This window comes from Bubalus kerabau, chromosome 9, assembly GCF_029407905.1.
Source record: "Bubalus kerabau isolate K-KA32 ecotype Philippines breed swamp buffalo chromosome 9, PCC_UOA_SB_1v2, whole genome shotgun sequence".
Classification (NCBI taxonomy): domain Eukaryota; kingdom Metazoa; phylum Chordata; class Mammalia; order Artiodactyla; family Bovidae; genus Bubalus; species Bubalus kerabau.
Genome location: NC_073632.1, coordinates 103,591,648 through 103,605,921, shown reverse-complemented (window position 1 = coordinate 103,605,921; position 14,274 = coordinate 103,591,648).

Below are 14,274 nucleotides of genomic sequence, written 5' to 3'. Positions count from 1 at the left end.
CCTCTCCAAAGGCCACCCTTCCAGCACCTCCACATGGTCGCCCACCTACAGGCTCTCTGAAGCCTCTCCTTTCCGGTTTTCATGAGGGTTCATTACACAGCCATGATTAATTATCAATAAATCATTAGCCATTGACAACTGATTTGACGTCCAGCCCTCTATCTAATCTGGTGGCTCAAATGGTAAAGAATCTGCCTGCAATGCAGGAGACCCAGGTTCAATCCCTGGGTCAAGAAAATCCCCTGGAGAAAGGAATGGCTACCCACTACAGTATTCTTGCCTGGCGAATTCCATGGATAGAAGAGCCTGGTGGGCTACAGTGTACGGGGTCTCAAAGAGTTGGACAAGACTGAGCAACTAACACTCTCTATTTTTCACATCCTCCTTCCAATCACCTGGCATGTCCTCCTCCAAACAAATCTCTATCTTTAGATGGGATCCAAAATTCACCTCATTAGCATAACAAAAGACACACTTATCACTTCAACACTTGGGAAATTCTGAGGGTTTTAAGAGCTATGAGCCAGAAACTGTAGATGAAAACCAAATACGTAGAAAAATGTTATGTTGGTCATCTGAGTGTCCAAATATATTTCTCATAAATCACAATATCACACAATGAACTTCTTCTTAAGCCCAGGAAAAATGTAGAAAAAAAGTAAGATATTACATTTAATAAAATTAAATATATTGTAATATATTAATTTAATAATAAGCAAAAAATAACAACAAACTTAACATACTAATTCTAAACAGCATTAGCTCAACACATTCTCTGCACTTTCTGATTCTTCCTAAATTCTTTACACACTTTTTTTTTAACTATTTATCTGTTTTTATTTGGGGCTGTGCTAGGTTTTCTCTAGTTGAGTTGCCGGGGCGTCTCGTTGTGGCACCTTCTCTTGCTGTGGAGCACAGGCTCTAGAGCGCGGGCTTCCGTAGCTGCAGCACGTGGGCTCAGTATTTGGGGCTCCCTGGGTTCTAGCGGGCAGACTCAATAGTCGTGGCGCACGGGCTTAGCCGCTGCAAGGCATGTGGGATCTTGTCAGATCAGGGGTGGAACCCATGTCTCCTGTAGGCTGATTCTTTACCACTAAGCCACCTGGGAAGCCCCCTTTACACATTTTTGATGCATCTACATAACTTAAGCAGTTTCCAAAGGACGTTTACTGGTGATCTCAGAAACTGATGGAAAGCATGCCCCCAAAGTTCCTCGTTCACGTATCCTAATGGTATACGGTGTAGGTCACTTAAACTTTCTATTTCAATGTATATGATTCAAATCGAGCCTGTTAAAATTAGGGAAGAGAAAGGAAAACAAGGAAGCTATTTTGAAAGTTTGAAACTTTTCACAGGTGAAAACAAGACGTGACTTAACTGCTGTAGGGAAGTGTTTTGAAGTCACCAGTTGGGACAAGACTAAGGGTCTGAGTTACAACAGATCGATTCTCAGGACTCTTGTTTCTCTTCTTGTTTTTCCCTCTTCTTCATTCCTAAATTCGATGCACAGCAGCATGATCTAATTGGAAGAGAAAATAATCTGGATGAAAGTCTGATCCTAGCTACACTTACTACATGAATATCATCTTAAGCAAGTGCCTGAGCGTCTTTGTATCTTTGGTTCTTCATCAGGATAATAAACAATTTTATTCTTCCATAGGCCTCTTTAAAAACAGCTGCATTGAGGTTTAACTCACATATTGTAAACTGCATCCACTCAAAAACGTTCAATTTGATCAATTTTGCCTGGTATACATACTCATGAAACCACCACCATCACCAAAATATGAAATAAATTGGTAATAGTGGTATTGTCATATGTGTTCATTTTGTTTTACCAATTCTATTGGGTATGTAATAGTATCTCACTGTGGCTTTAATTTGTATTTTCCATGGACTAACAGTGTTGAACATCTCTTCATATGTTTATTGGCCATTTGTGAAGTACTCAATCTATGCCTATTTTATTAATTGAGTGTTTAAGTACTAAGTTTTCAGCATACTTTATATATTTTATTCATAGTCCATTTTAATACTTCTTTGTGCTTTTAATGTTCTGTTTAATAAATTTTTTCCTCTCCAAGTGTCACAAAGATCTTTTATTCTGTTATCTGCTAGTGGGGGCAGAAGGAGAAGGGGACAACAGAGGATGAGATGGCTGGATGGCATCACTGACTCAATGGACGTGAGTCTGAGTGAACTCCGGGAGTTGGTGATGGACAGGGAGGCCTGGCGCGCTGCAATTCATGGGGTCACAAAGAGTCGGACACGACTGAGCAACTGAACTGGAACTGGAATAGTCTGCATTTATAGATCTAAATATAAAAAATATAGATTTTATTAATGCACTTAATTCTATGATCCATTATATGTTAATCTCTGTGTATAATGTGAGGAAAAAATCAATGTAATTTTTTTCCCATATGGAAAGACTGCTTTTTATGAAACTTTTGATAACTAATAATAAACTAGTTGCTGGGGGGGGGTGGGGAGGGGCGGGGCAGGGCGGGGGGGTAGGGGGAACCACACTGCACGGATGTGAGAGTTGGACCATAAAGAAGGCTGAGAACCAAACAATTGATGCTTTCAAACTGGTGTTGGAGAAGACTCTTGAGAGTTCCTTGGACAGCAAGGAGATCCAACCAGTCCATCTGAAAGGAAATGAGTCCTGAATATTCATCGGAAGGACTAATGCTGAAGCTGAAGCTCCAATACTTTGGCCACCCGATGTGAAAAGCCAACTTACTGTAAAGATTCTGATGCAGAGAAAGATTGAGAGCAAGAGAAGGGAGTGACAGAGGATGAGATGGTTGGATGGCATCATTGACTCAATGGACATGAGTTTGAGCAAACTCTGGGAGATAGTGAAGGACAGGGAGGCTGGCGTGCTGCAGTCCATGGGGTCACAAAGAGCCAGACAAAGACTTAGCCACTGAACAACAACAACACCGGCATCAGGACCTTGGTTTGTTGTGGAAAGCTCAGCTTCTCTGTACACAGGTGTGCAATCAAATCTCAGAGACAGACTTCTGGGTGAAACAGAAAAGTATAGCTTTATTGCTTTGCCAGGCAAAGAGAGCAAAACAGGCTCATGCCCTCAAATCATGTGTCCCAACTTGGTGAAGATAGGGAGAGGTTTTCTAGTAACTTTTCAAAGAGGGCATGATCAGCTTGTGGACATTCTTCTGATGGGTTGGTGGTGAGGTAAGTAGGAGTCAGCATCATCAACCTTCACATCCAACTGGTCTGGGGTCTACATGCTTGTGGGCAGCTTATCATCATTAACTTCTCCCATCTGGAGGGAGTTTCAGTGTTTGCAAAACAGCTCAAAGATACCGTTGATGCTGATGGAGAAATAGGACCTTGCCCCAAGCCTGCTCTTGACAGTTTCTCCCAGGTCTTACGTCCCCTCCCTTCCTTAATTTACAACTGCATGCATCTGCCTTGCCTGAAAAATCTCATGGACGGAGGAGCCTGGTAGGCTGCAGTCCATGGGGTCACAAAGAGTCAGACACAAAGGAGACACTTCACTTTCACTTTTCACTTTCATGCATTGGAGAAGGAAATGGCAACCCAGTCCAGTGTTCTTGCCTGGAGAATCCCAGGGATGGGGGAGCCTGGTGGGCTGCCATCTATGGGGTCTCACAGAGTCCGACACGACTGAAGCGACTTAGCAGCAGCAGCAGCAGCAGCATCTGCCTGATCCCTGGGTTGGGAAGATCCCCTGGAGGAGGAAATGGCAGGTATCCTTGCCTGCAGAATCCCCATGGACAGAGGAGCCTGGTGGGCTACAGTCCATGGGATCACAAAGAGTCGGACACGGCCAACTAACACTTTCACTGAATCTGCTCACTGGAACTCAGGGAAGGTCATGGAGGCTGAATGAAGGCTGTTTCCTATAATCAAAGAAACAGGGGACACAGAAAGGCTCTGTGCCCAGGAGCCCCGCAGTTTATCAAGTTTCCCCAACCAGGGATCAAACTCATGTCCCTCTGCAGTGGAAGCGCAGAGTCCTAACCACTGAACAACCAGGAAATTCTCTCCAAATCCTCATATGATTTCCCATAAGCCTACTGAATCAGTAAATTTAAATATTCCATTAAACTTAGGAAATTTTCTGTCGTTATTCCTTCAGATATTTTCCATCTCATTCTCTTTATCCTCTTCCTCTGGACCTTCAACTATCTGTATGTTAGCCTTTTTGATATTGTCCCACACATCCCTGAAGGCTCTCTGGCATGTTTTTATTCTCTTTCCATCTCCCCTTCCTCCTCTTCTCTTCCTTCCTTCTCCTCCACTTCCTTGTCTTCTCTCTTGACAACAGGCCACTTTTTCCTGGCTCTTCTTGTCTGGAATAGTTTGGGATTATAACCCAGACATTGTGAATGCTTTGTAGTCAAGACTGAGTTCCGTTGTATTCATCCCAACGTTGTTGATATTTTGTCTTAACAGGCAGTTGACTTGATTCAATTGAAACAGCAAGCTCTGTCTCACCTGTGGTGGGTGGCAATGCAGATCTCAATTGTGCTGTCCCTCAGGATCCTTGGGGGATTGATTCTGGAATCCCCACCTCCTCCATCAAGACCCCTGGATGCTCACAACTCTTAGTTGACCCTCCTGTTCTCGGGGTGTAACCCGCAGATAACCAGCTGTACTCCAAACTCAAGTCTGCCTTGTGCAGTGTTCAAACACAGAATTCAGGTCACCTCTCTTCTGGGCAATCCCTCACTTTCTCATTGCTCTGATTGCCCCAGGCTCCACCCTCTGCTTCCTTGGGCCAGAACACGATAGATCTTCCACTGGAGTTTCAGTCAGTCACACACCCTTTTTGACCATGTCCCATCCTCCGGTCAGAGCTGATGCCAGGAAATATACGCCTTCCTCTGACGTTCAACTCCCCTCTGCCTGCATATCCCTTTGTTCACTCTCCATATCCCTTTGTTGATCTTTGTGGATTGTCTGGAGTTTATACTTGCAATGTGCTGGGGGGGTTGGTCCATTCAGTGCCCATTTCGCCATACCACTGGGCATGTGTCTTCTCCAATGTGTGTGCAACACCTAACAAAGAACTCTCAGCCTTGGGCGGGTGTCCCTGACAACCTCCCCCTGCACTCCCCAGTAGGCTTATTGAAGGGATAAGATGTGATCTTTCTGCATGTTCCATATTTAAAGTATATGGAGGCATTTACACACATAAAAATTGAGCAGCCTGTAAAAAGGCAATGCAGCCCAAACAAACATTACAAAAAATATATTAATGTCTTAAGGAACCAGAAACAACTGGAGGTCCTCACCTAATGTATATGTAGGTATTCCCTTTTATTTTCGCAAAAAGTGACAGTTTTCATTGTAATTGGAAATGAGAAAAAGCGTAGCTTGGTTTCTAGCAGAATTGTAGGTGATATGACACTTGGATAGCAATGCATTAATTGCTCAGAAACATTTTCATGGCAAGATTTAAATGTCTAAATCCTGAAAGTTACAGCAAACATCCACAGTCCTCAAAACACCCTGAGATGCACACGACCTTAATGTATTCCTTCTGAGATTTTTAATTATAAAGTTCAATAACTCCTTTAAAGATAGGAATTGTTTGTCTGTTCAACAAACATTCCATCAGAGCCAAGCAATAAAGCCATCTGTAAAACTGGTCTTGCCAGGTGACTCAGTGGTAAAGAATCTACCTGCCAATGCAGGAGATACAGGTTCGATCCCTGCGTTGGGAAGATGCCCTGGAGGAGGAAATAGCAACCCCCTCCAGTATTCTTGCCTAGAAAATCCCAAGGACAAAGGAGCCTGATGGGCTACAGTCCATGGGGTGGAAAAGAGTCAGACACAACTGACCACGCACACACACACCAGCCACAGGCAAAGGAGCCTGACCTGCTTTAGGCCACTGTTCGCTGCGTTGGGTTCTTGTGTTCATATGAGGAGCAGTCAGGAGGCTTCTTTGTTTTCCCAGTGCCCAACACAGTACAGCTTTCAAAATTGGACATCTGGCCCCAAAAGAGATTCCCGCTCTCAAATTGCTAAACCAATGTTGCTAAACTTAGCAGCTCTTGCCTAAGAGTTTGCACAGGTGTTCATTTGCATGCATGCAATTCCTCTTGTTACATTAGCATTTAAACAAATTGTTTGAGTCCTGTTTCAAATCTAATTTGTGAATGTTGGTGTAATTTATGAATGTTTATGTCTGACTATGCAACCGCATGGTGGAGATAGTAATTTTTCAAAATGTCTGGCCATTCCCAGAAATTAAAGAGTCAGAAAATAGGCAAAATTTAAACTACCATCTGCTGGCCCCTGCTCATATTATCAAATGCCCAGGCTTTAAAAATGTCATCTTATTTAATATCCTTGCCTCTATGGATGAAAAAACGTTGCTTGCCATATCATTCAACAAAGGATGTTGCGGCCACTAAGCCAGCAGCCACGGGAGCCACCCCCAAATATGCACCCAGAAGGCATTTAGGGTGGAGCAAAGCATGATACTGGCCCTGGAGAGCGAAATTTTCAAATTGCTTAGTCCCTAAGTCTTGTCCAATACTCTTTAAGACCCCATGGACTGTAGCCTGCCAGGCTCCTCTGTCCATGGGGATTCTCCAGGCAAGAATACTGGAGTGGGTTGCCATGCCCTCCTCCAAGGGATCTTCCTGACCCAGGATTGAATCTACATCTCGTGCATCTCCTACTTCAGGGGTGGGTTCATTACCTGCTGAGCCATTGGGGAAGTTCATGGTGAATATCAGCATCTATATTTTACAGATAAGAAAATTAAGTAACTTGCCGAAGAATGAAGTTGGCATTTGAACACAGATATTCTGAAGACATGCTCTTTTTCTTCATACCAGCATGGGGTGGGGGGGGGGGGTGCGGTGAGTAGTAAATACTCTAGGTTGGATACTGGTTTTAAGTTCTTTCTGTAATAAACCTGCTATAAATAATCTGTAATAGAGCTTCACATACCTGAAATATTTTTAGAACCACAGAGTAATTCCTGGATTCAAATTAAAATCACATATATATAAAAGCAATTTTGTCATGCAAGTCTATTTTTCCCCTGTGTTTTGAAACTGTAAGACACCCAAGAACAGTGGGTACAGGAGCATGGTGGAGGGGCTGCCCCAAGGCAAGAAATCTGGACTCATGGGCCTTATCACCGTCTGCCAAATTCATTTCAAAAAATGTATTTTGGTCTCAGATCCTCTGACAAAAACAACTTTTATTTTTAAGAATAGGAAGAGTGAGGGGGGTTTTGATATCTTTTTATAGGAAATTTCCATCCACTGGCTTTAAATTGTACTTTTTATTCAAAAGCACAGCATGTTTTTATATTTAAAACTTCCTAGGAAACTGAGAGCCATTTTCTCACACTCTGAGTCATGGTTTTACTCTGACTAGGTGAACAGCATCCTCAAGGTCTTACTAGACAGACCCACTGAAACCTTCCAGATCAAAAGGAAATGATCGGTAAATAGCTGCTCCAATTTTCAGTTCTTCTGTAGGAGATGGAAACGCAGAAGCTCAATACTCAGTATTAGCATCAGATTCAGTAACAACTTCTGAGAAGAACAAGGATTAACCTGAAAGCTGGGCTCTCTTAAGTCAGACCCAGGTACTGAGGGGCCTTCCATCATTTTGGAGAACCAGGATGCAAACTCACAAACACAAACTTAAAAGCAAACAAAAAAATGGAGAGAAACAAATCACAAATTATAAATTTAATGTTCACATTAGATAAGTTATCAATTGAATGAAGCAGTGGTTTGTTTGACAACAAACAAAATCCCCCTCTCAAAATTACATATTTTGATTAACAACCTCTAGACACATTTCATTAATGTTACTTTTTCTGCATACCCTTTTTAATCACTTTTTAATAAGATTTTGTCTACACACCCTTTTAAATTGCTTCTTCCTATAAATAAAGATTTTGTAAAATAAATAAACATTTCTATAAAATAAACTTTTTCTGCAGAAAGAATAAAAGTTATATCTGGGTATTTTTTAGCTTACTTTATTAAAATGGTGTTCTCGTCAACATTAATAGTTTAGAATACTTTTTTTCAGCTTCTCAACTCAGTCATGTCAAGTACATTTTTAAGATTTTTGTCAAATTTAGAGAGATTTTGATCATTTCTTTCATATAGAAGCTGGAAAATCTGGAAAATCTTTCCACAGACACTTTCTGGCTCCGTATATTTCAAACCTTTTTTCTCCTCAGGTACCCACATACTGTCAGCACAAGGCCCTGTAAAAAGTGTTCTTACAGGGACTTCCCTGATGGCTCAGTGGCTAAGACTCTGCCTGCCAATGCAGGGGACATGGGTTCAATCCCTGGTCCAGGAAGATTCCATATGCCACAGAGCAATTAAGCCTGTTCACCACAACCAGTGAGCCCACGCTCTATAGCCTGCGAGCCACAACTTCTGAACCCGAGTGCCTAGAGCCTGCGCTCCACAGCAAGACAAGCCACCGCAATGAGAAGACCGAGCCCCACAACAAAGAGTAGCCCCTCCTCACCGCAACTAGAGAAAGCCTGCGCAAAGGGACGAAGACCCAGCATAGCCAAAACTCAAACAATTTTTTTAACTGTTCTTATATGTGTTCTTATTCATCTCAAGCTGGGTGAGCAGGCATAGTGGTCAGTGGGAATTTCTCTGCAAGGCCCTAGTACCTCAGATCAGCTATCAATGGCTTATCTATTCAAGACGGTGACAGCACCCTGCATAAATACATCTCACCGAAGTAAATGCATCCATAAGTCAACTTTCCCATATCCCAACCCCCAAAGCCCCATGGCCACTCCACGGCCATCCAAGGGCAGGTTGGGTGCGGGGGTCAGAGTGGAAGGAGACAGCCATCTTAACTGATTGCATTTTAAAATATCTTTTGCAAATTTTTTCAAAGCCACATGACCATTTGATCCATTTTTGCCCCTGACCCTTCCTAAAACCTTAAAGGGAACCTGGGTAAGTAGAGGCTCTTAGCTCAAATGGCCTTTGCTTCTCAGTAAGGGCCACCCCTCCGTGTCCTAGCTTTTCACACCCTTAGTCTTTCACTATCAGGGAAAATCATTCATGGCTCTTAAATTACTTCAGTCTTGTACCTACCCCATAATCACAGTCACCGAAGTTATCAATTAAGTTATAGAGAGTGAAGGCTGAGCTCTTAAGGCACCACGTTAGGTGCTTCAGGTATGTTCATTCCTTGACACATCACAGCAACACAGAAATATTCCTCCCATGTTCAGATAAGGAAGCAGGCTCAGAATTACTAAGTAGCACAGCAGGACCCAGGGCCAGCTCCCTGAAGCCCTTACTCTTTCTACTGTAATGGCTGCTTCCTGAGGTCTCTTTTCCCTCCCATAATAAAGTGACACACACCTATAACAGAAAACATTTTCAGCACAGAGAAATAGAAGGAATTTTTTTAATTACCTATACCTGTAATGGTTTATAATTGTAAATACCTATACTGTAATTACGGTGACTGAAGCAATGAAATTAAAAGACGCTTGCTCCTTGGAAGAAAAGCTATGACAAACCTAGTCAGTGTATTAAAAAAAACAGAGACATCATTTTGCTGACAAAGGTCCACATAGTCAAAGCTATGATTTTTCCAGTAGTCATGTATGGATGTGAGAGCTGGGTCATAAAGAAGGCTGAGTGCTGAAGAATTGATGCTTTTGAACTGTGGTGCTAGAGAAGACTCTTGAGAGTCCCTTGAACTTCAGAGAGCGAACCTATCAATCCTAAAGGAAATCAACCATGAATATTCATTGGAAGGATTGATGCTAAAGCTGAAGCTGCAGGACTTTGGCTACATGATGCAAAGATGCAACTCATTGGAAAAGACCCTGATGCTGGGAAAGATTGAAGGCAAAAGGAGAAGAGAGAGGCAGAGGATGAGATGGTTGGATAGCATCACTGATTCAATGGACATGAGTTTGAGCAAACTCTAGGAGACCATGACGGACAGGGAAGGCTGGTGGGCTGCAGACCATGTGGTTGCAAAGAGTTGGACACAACTGAGCGACTGAACAACAATACTTGTATTACACAGATAAAACCGTAGTTAAGCTTTTGGTATATTTCCATGTTTTATGGAAGCTAGACATTGAAATTATTATATTAAATAAATGTATTTTCCCCATTTTTAAAGAAACATACATTCCTTGTCAAAAATATGAAAAATATTAAAAATTATAAACGAACTAAAACACATCTGTATTAGTTTTCTAGGACTGCTATAACAAAGCAGTTGGCTTACACACCAGGAATTGATGGTCTCCTAGCTATGGGATCTAGAAGTACAAGATCACAGTGTGACTCAGGCTGGGTCCTTCTGAGGCAGTAAGGAAGTCTCTCCTGGCTTCTCCTCTAGCTTCTGGTAGTGCCCTTGGCTTGTGGAAACACCACACCACTGTCTTTATCTTCATGGGGCTTCCTGCCTGTAGGGGTCTGTGCCTAAATTCCCCTTCTTAAAATGACACCAATCATATTGGACTAGGAGTCCACTATATTCCGATATGACATAGTTCTAATTCAAATAACTCTACCTGCAAAGACCCTATCTCCAAGGTTCTGAAGGTTAGGACTTTAACATGATTTGCGGGGGAGGGGAGAAAATTCAATCTATAACACCGTTCCATGAGCCAAAGCAAACCAATGTTAGCAGTTTGAAGTGAAGTCTCTCAATCATGTCTGACTCTTTGCGACCTCATGGACTATAACCTACCAGGCTCCTCCATCCATGGGATTTTCCAGGCAAGAGTACTGGAGTGGGTTGCCATTTCCTTCTCCAGAGGATCTTCCTGACCCAGGGAACGAACCTGGGTCTCCCGCATTGCAGGCAGACATCTGAGCCACCAGGGGAGAAGTTTGCTGCTGCTGCTGCTAAGTCGTGTCCGACTCTGTGTGACCCCATAGACGGCAGCCCACCAGGCTCCCCGTCCCTGGCATTCTCCAGGCAAGAACACTGGAGTGGGTTGCCATTTCCTTCTCCAATGCATGAAAGTGAAAAGTGAAAGTGAAGTCGCTCAGTCGTGTCCAACTCTTCACGACCCCATGGGCTGCAGCCTACCAGGCTCCTCCATCCATGGGGTTTTCCAGGCAAGAGTACTGGAGTGGGGTGCCATCTCCTTCTCCGAGGGAAGCAGTTTAGCGTTTCTTTTGGACACTCCTTCTACTGAAAGTGGGATCTATGGCCCCTTTCCTTGAGTCTGGGCAAGTTAGCAACTGCTTTGAGCAGTGGCCCTAGCACTCAAGTCATCACAACCCAGGCACCAGACAGGAGAGTGGAAGAACTTCCAGAAGTTTCCAGCCTCTAACTGGAGGCTCAGTCTTACCAACTGAGGTTCCAGGCTTCATGGGATAAACACAAACCACCCCCATTGCACCCTGTTCCAATTCCTAGCCCAAAGGATGTGGGACCCTGAGAAAATGGTTATTACTGAAGCCACTTGTTTCTGGGGGAACTGGTTACACAGCAACAGTAACTAGAAATGTTATGATTCTCAGTCTTTTTCCTGTTCCTTTATGAATATCGCTCCTGCTAAACTGAGTCACTAACTTCCTTGATGAAAAGGAAATGATAAATTGTGTATCTGCTTCTGAGATTTTCTTTAAGAAATAGAAAAAGAGATAAGCTACATTTCTAAACATCAGCATCATATGTCTATAATGAACGTGCTGGTTCCAACCGTAGGTTAACAAGGGGATACTCACAAGTCCCAGATGAGATAAAGCAAAGCTTCAGGCTGCAATGGCTGCTAATACACGGTTTGCTTGTCTCGCCCAATTCAGAGTACCACAAGCCAGGCAAGCATCCAAGTTTGAAAGATGCAGAAAGCATAAGAGGCTCTTGGACATGAAACCAATCAGTACGCTGCATTCAGATCTGTTCTGAGAAAAGGAGTGTTCAGTTCCTCTCGACATTGTATCTCAACCAGATAAGTAGCTAAGACAATATTACCAGATGTTGGAAACCAAATCAGTTTTAAGCAGTCATCAAACTTGACATTCCTTCTGAAACAAGGGGTAAAGCACACGGGAAGAGAAATATATTTTCTGGGAAATTGGAGTTACCTCAGGAGGAACAGTTCAGGGAAGCTTTGCAGGCCAAGTTTCACTCTCAGCCCCCAGAACTGACCAGACCACACGGAGGTCAACCAAGTAGCTACATTGTGGTCCAAAGTAAGGCTGGTTTCATGAGTCCTTATGAATCATGGTTCCCTCATTACTGAGCTCTCATTTTGACTTCTTTTTTGTTAGTGTTTTTGTGAGTTTTTGTTTTTTGGCTTTTTTTAATGAGGGACAGGATGGTCAATGGGCTTACCTGATAGCTCAGTTGGTAAAGAATCCACCTGCAGTGTGGGAGACCTGGGTTTGATCCCTGGGTTGGGAAGATCCCCTGGAGAAGGGAAAGGCTACCCACTCCAGTATTCTGGCCTGGAGAATTCCATGGACTGTATAGTCCATGGGGTGGCAAAGAGTTGGGCACGACTGAGTGACTTTCACTTTCATTTCTTTCAGGAATGTCTGGTGCAAGGCTGCAAATCTGAAAGTAAATGCCATTGCCTTGAAAAATAATGGACTTTTTGAGTGTGAGGTTGTTCCCAGCATTTTCCCGGAAAAACTCTAATAGATGTTGTTTAATTGTCTTCTGATCTTGAGTGTTACAGAAAAGCCTAAGGTCAGTGGGATTTTCATTCTCGCAAGGGGATTTGCTTCTTTTTGCCTGAATTGTCATAAGATCTGTCCTCTATGTCCCTGTAATGTAAAAATGTTGCCATTAGTTTTTCTTGGATTGTGGGGAACCCTCTTGATGTGTATTCAAGTACTAATACTTAACTCAGGAAACAGTTGTTAAATTAAGTCTAGTTGTTACTTCTATCGCACCATAGGAATAGCAGGCTTAGGTTGAATTATCTGCTCTGCTATATATCAATCATCTGTCTCAGCCACTCAGTTGTGACTCCATGGACCATAGCCCACCAGGCTCTTCTGTCCATGGGATTTCTCCAGGTAAGAATACTGGAATGGCTAGCCACTCCTTTCTCCAGGTGACCCTCCCGACCCAGGATCAAACCCAGGTCTCCTGCGTTGCAGGTTGATTCTTTACTGTCTGAGCCATCTGGGAAGCCCCAATAGGGTCAATATTTTTAATCCTTTCCTCTAGTTCTGGGAACATTTTTCAGGATGGTTCTCTAAATCACTGATGTGATACTCAACAACCTTCTCCATAATGTGGATTTGAATTGTTATTGCATCATCAATCTCCTTTGAATCACATATTTCTTAATACCCCCTACTTCGTGTTGATTCAGGCACAGCAAGCTCTCAGAGCCTCAAGGGTCTAGGCGTTCTCTCACCTCTTGGGCTTCACACGTGGTATTCTTCCCTCCTCATTTCATCCAGCAAACTCCTGCAAATTTACATGACCTGATTTCCAGTGTCCTTTCACGCAGGAAGCTTGCCATGACCCCCAGCATGGGTGAGGGGTCCCTGAGCTCCTACAGCACCCGGTCCCACCCTGTTATCACACATCTCACACAATGTTTTAAATTTCTACCCCCTTGGTTACCCCACCAGACCCGTAAGGACAGCTCTACTCATCGTCCTTTTCTCAGCACCCCAGCACAATCACTGGCACTCAGAAAGCACTTTTGCCTGTAGTATCACTCCCTTTCAATCGCATCTAGCTGTCTTTCAAGTATTCTTTTTCTTGTGGTTTCCTGTCTTATTCATAGGTAGTGCCAGTGTTTTTAGGGATGCCAAACAGTCTCACTTCTAGAGATTCAGCTTCCTCTGACTATTCAAAGGCATAGTTCAAAGGCATATATAATCCAATTCTGAGAATATAAAGAAATACTATGCTGCAAAAACAAAAAAAAAAAAAAAAAAAAAACCAGGAAATTAACGTGATACAGATTTTGTTAAATTTCACAAAATTTTATGCTAGTGTCCATTATTTGATTTCATGTCTTATTCAAGACTCCACATTGTATTTAATTGCATTGAGCAGCTTCAGCTGCATGCAACAAATTCTGGTAAATTCTCTTTCCATTTTTATTCTATTACATTTTCTAATCTTCCCTGTTATGGCTCCTTAGATACACCCATCATTTACAAATGGGCATTTAATTTCCAAATACATGGGATCTTTAAAAGTATCTTTCATTTTTTTATTTTGATATCAATTTCTCATTTAAATGCTTTCTTCTCTGCAATCACCCTCTGGGTTTTTTCAGTCTCCTAACTTTATTGAGGC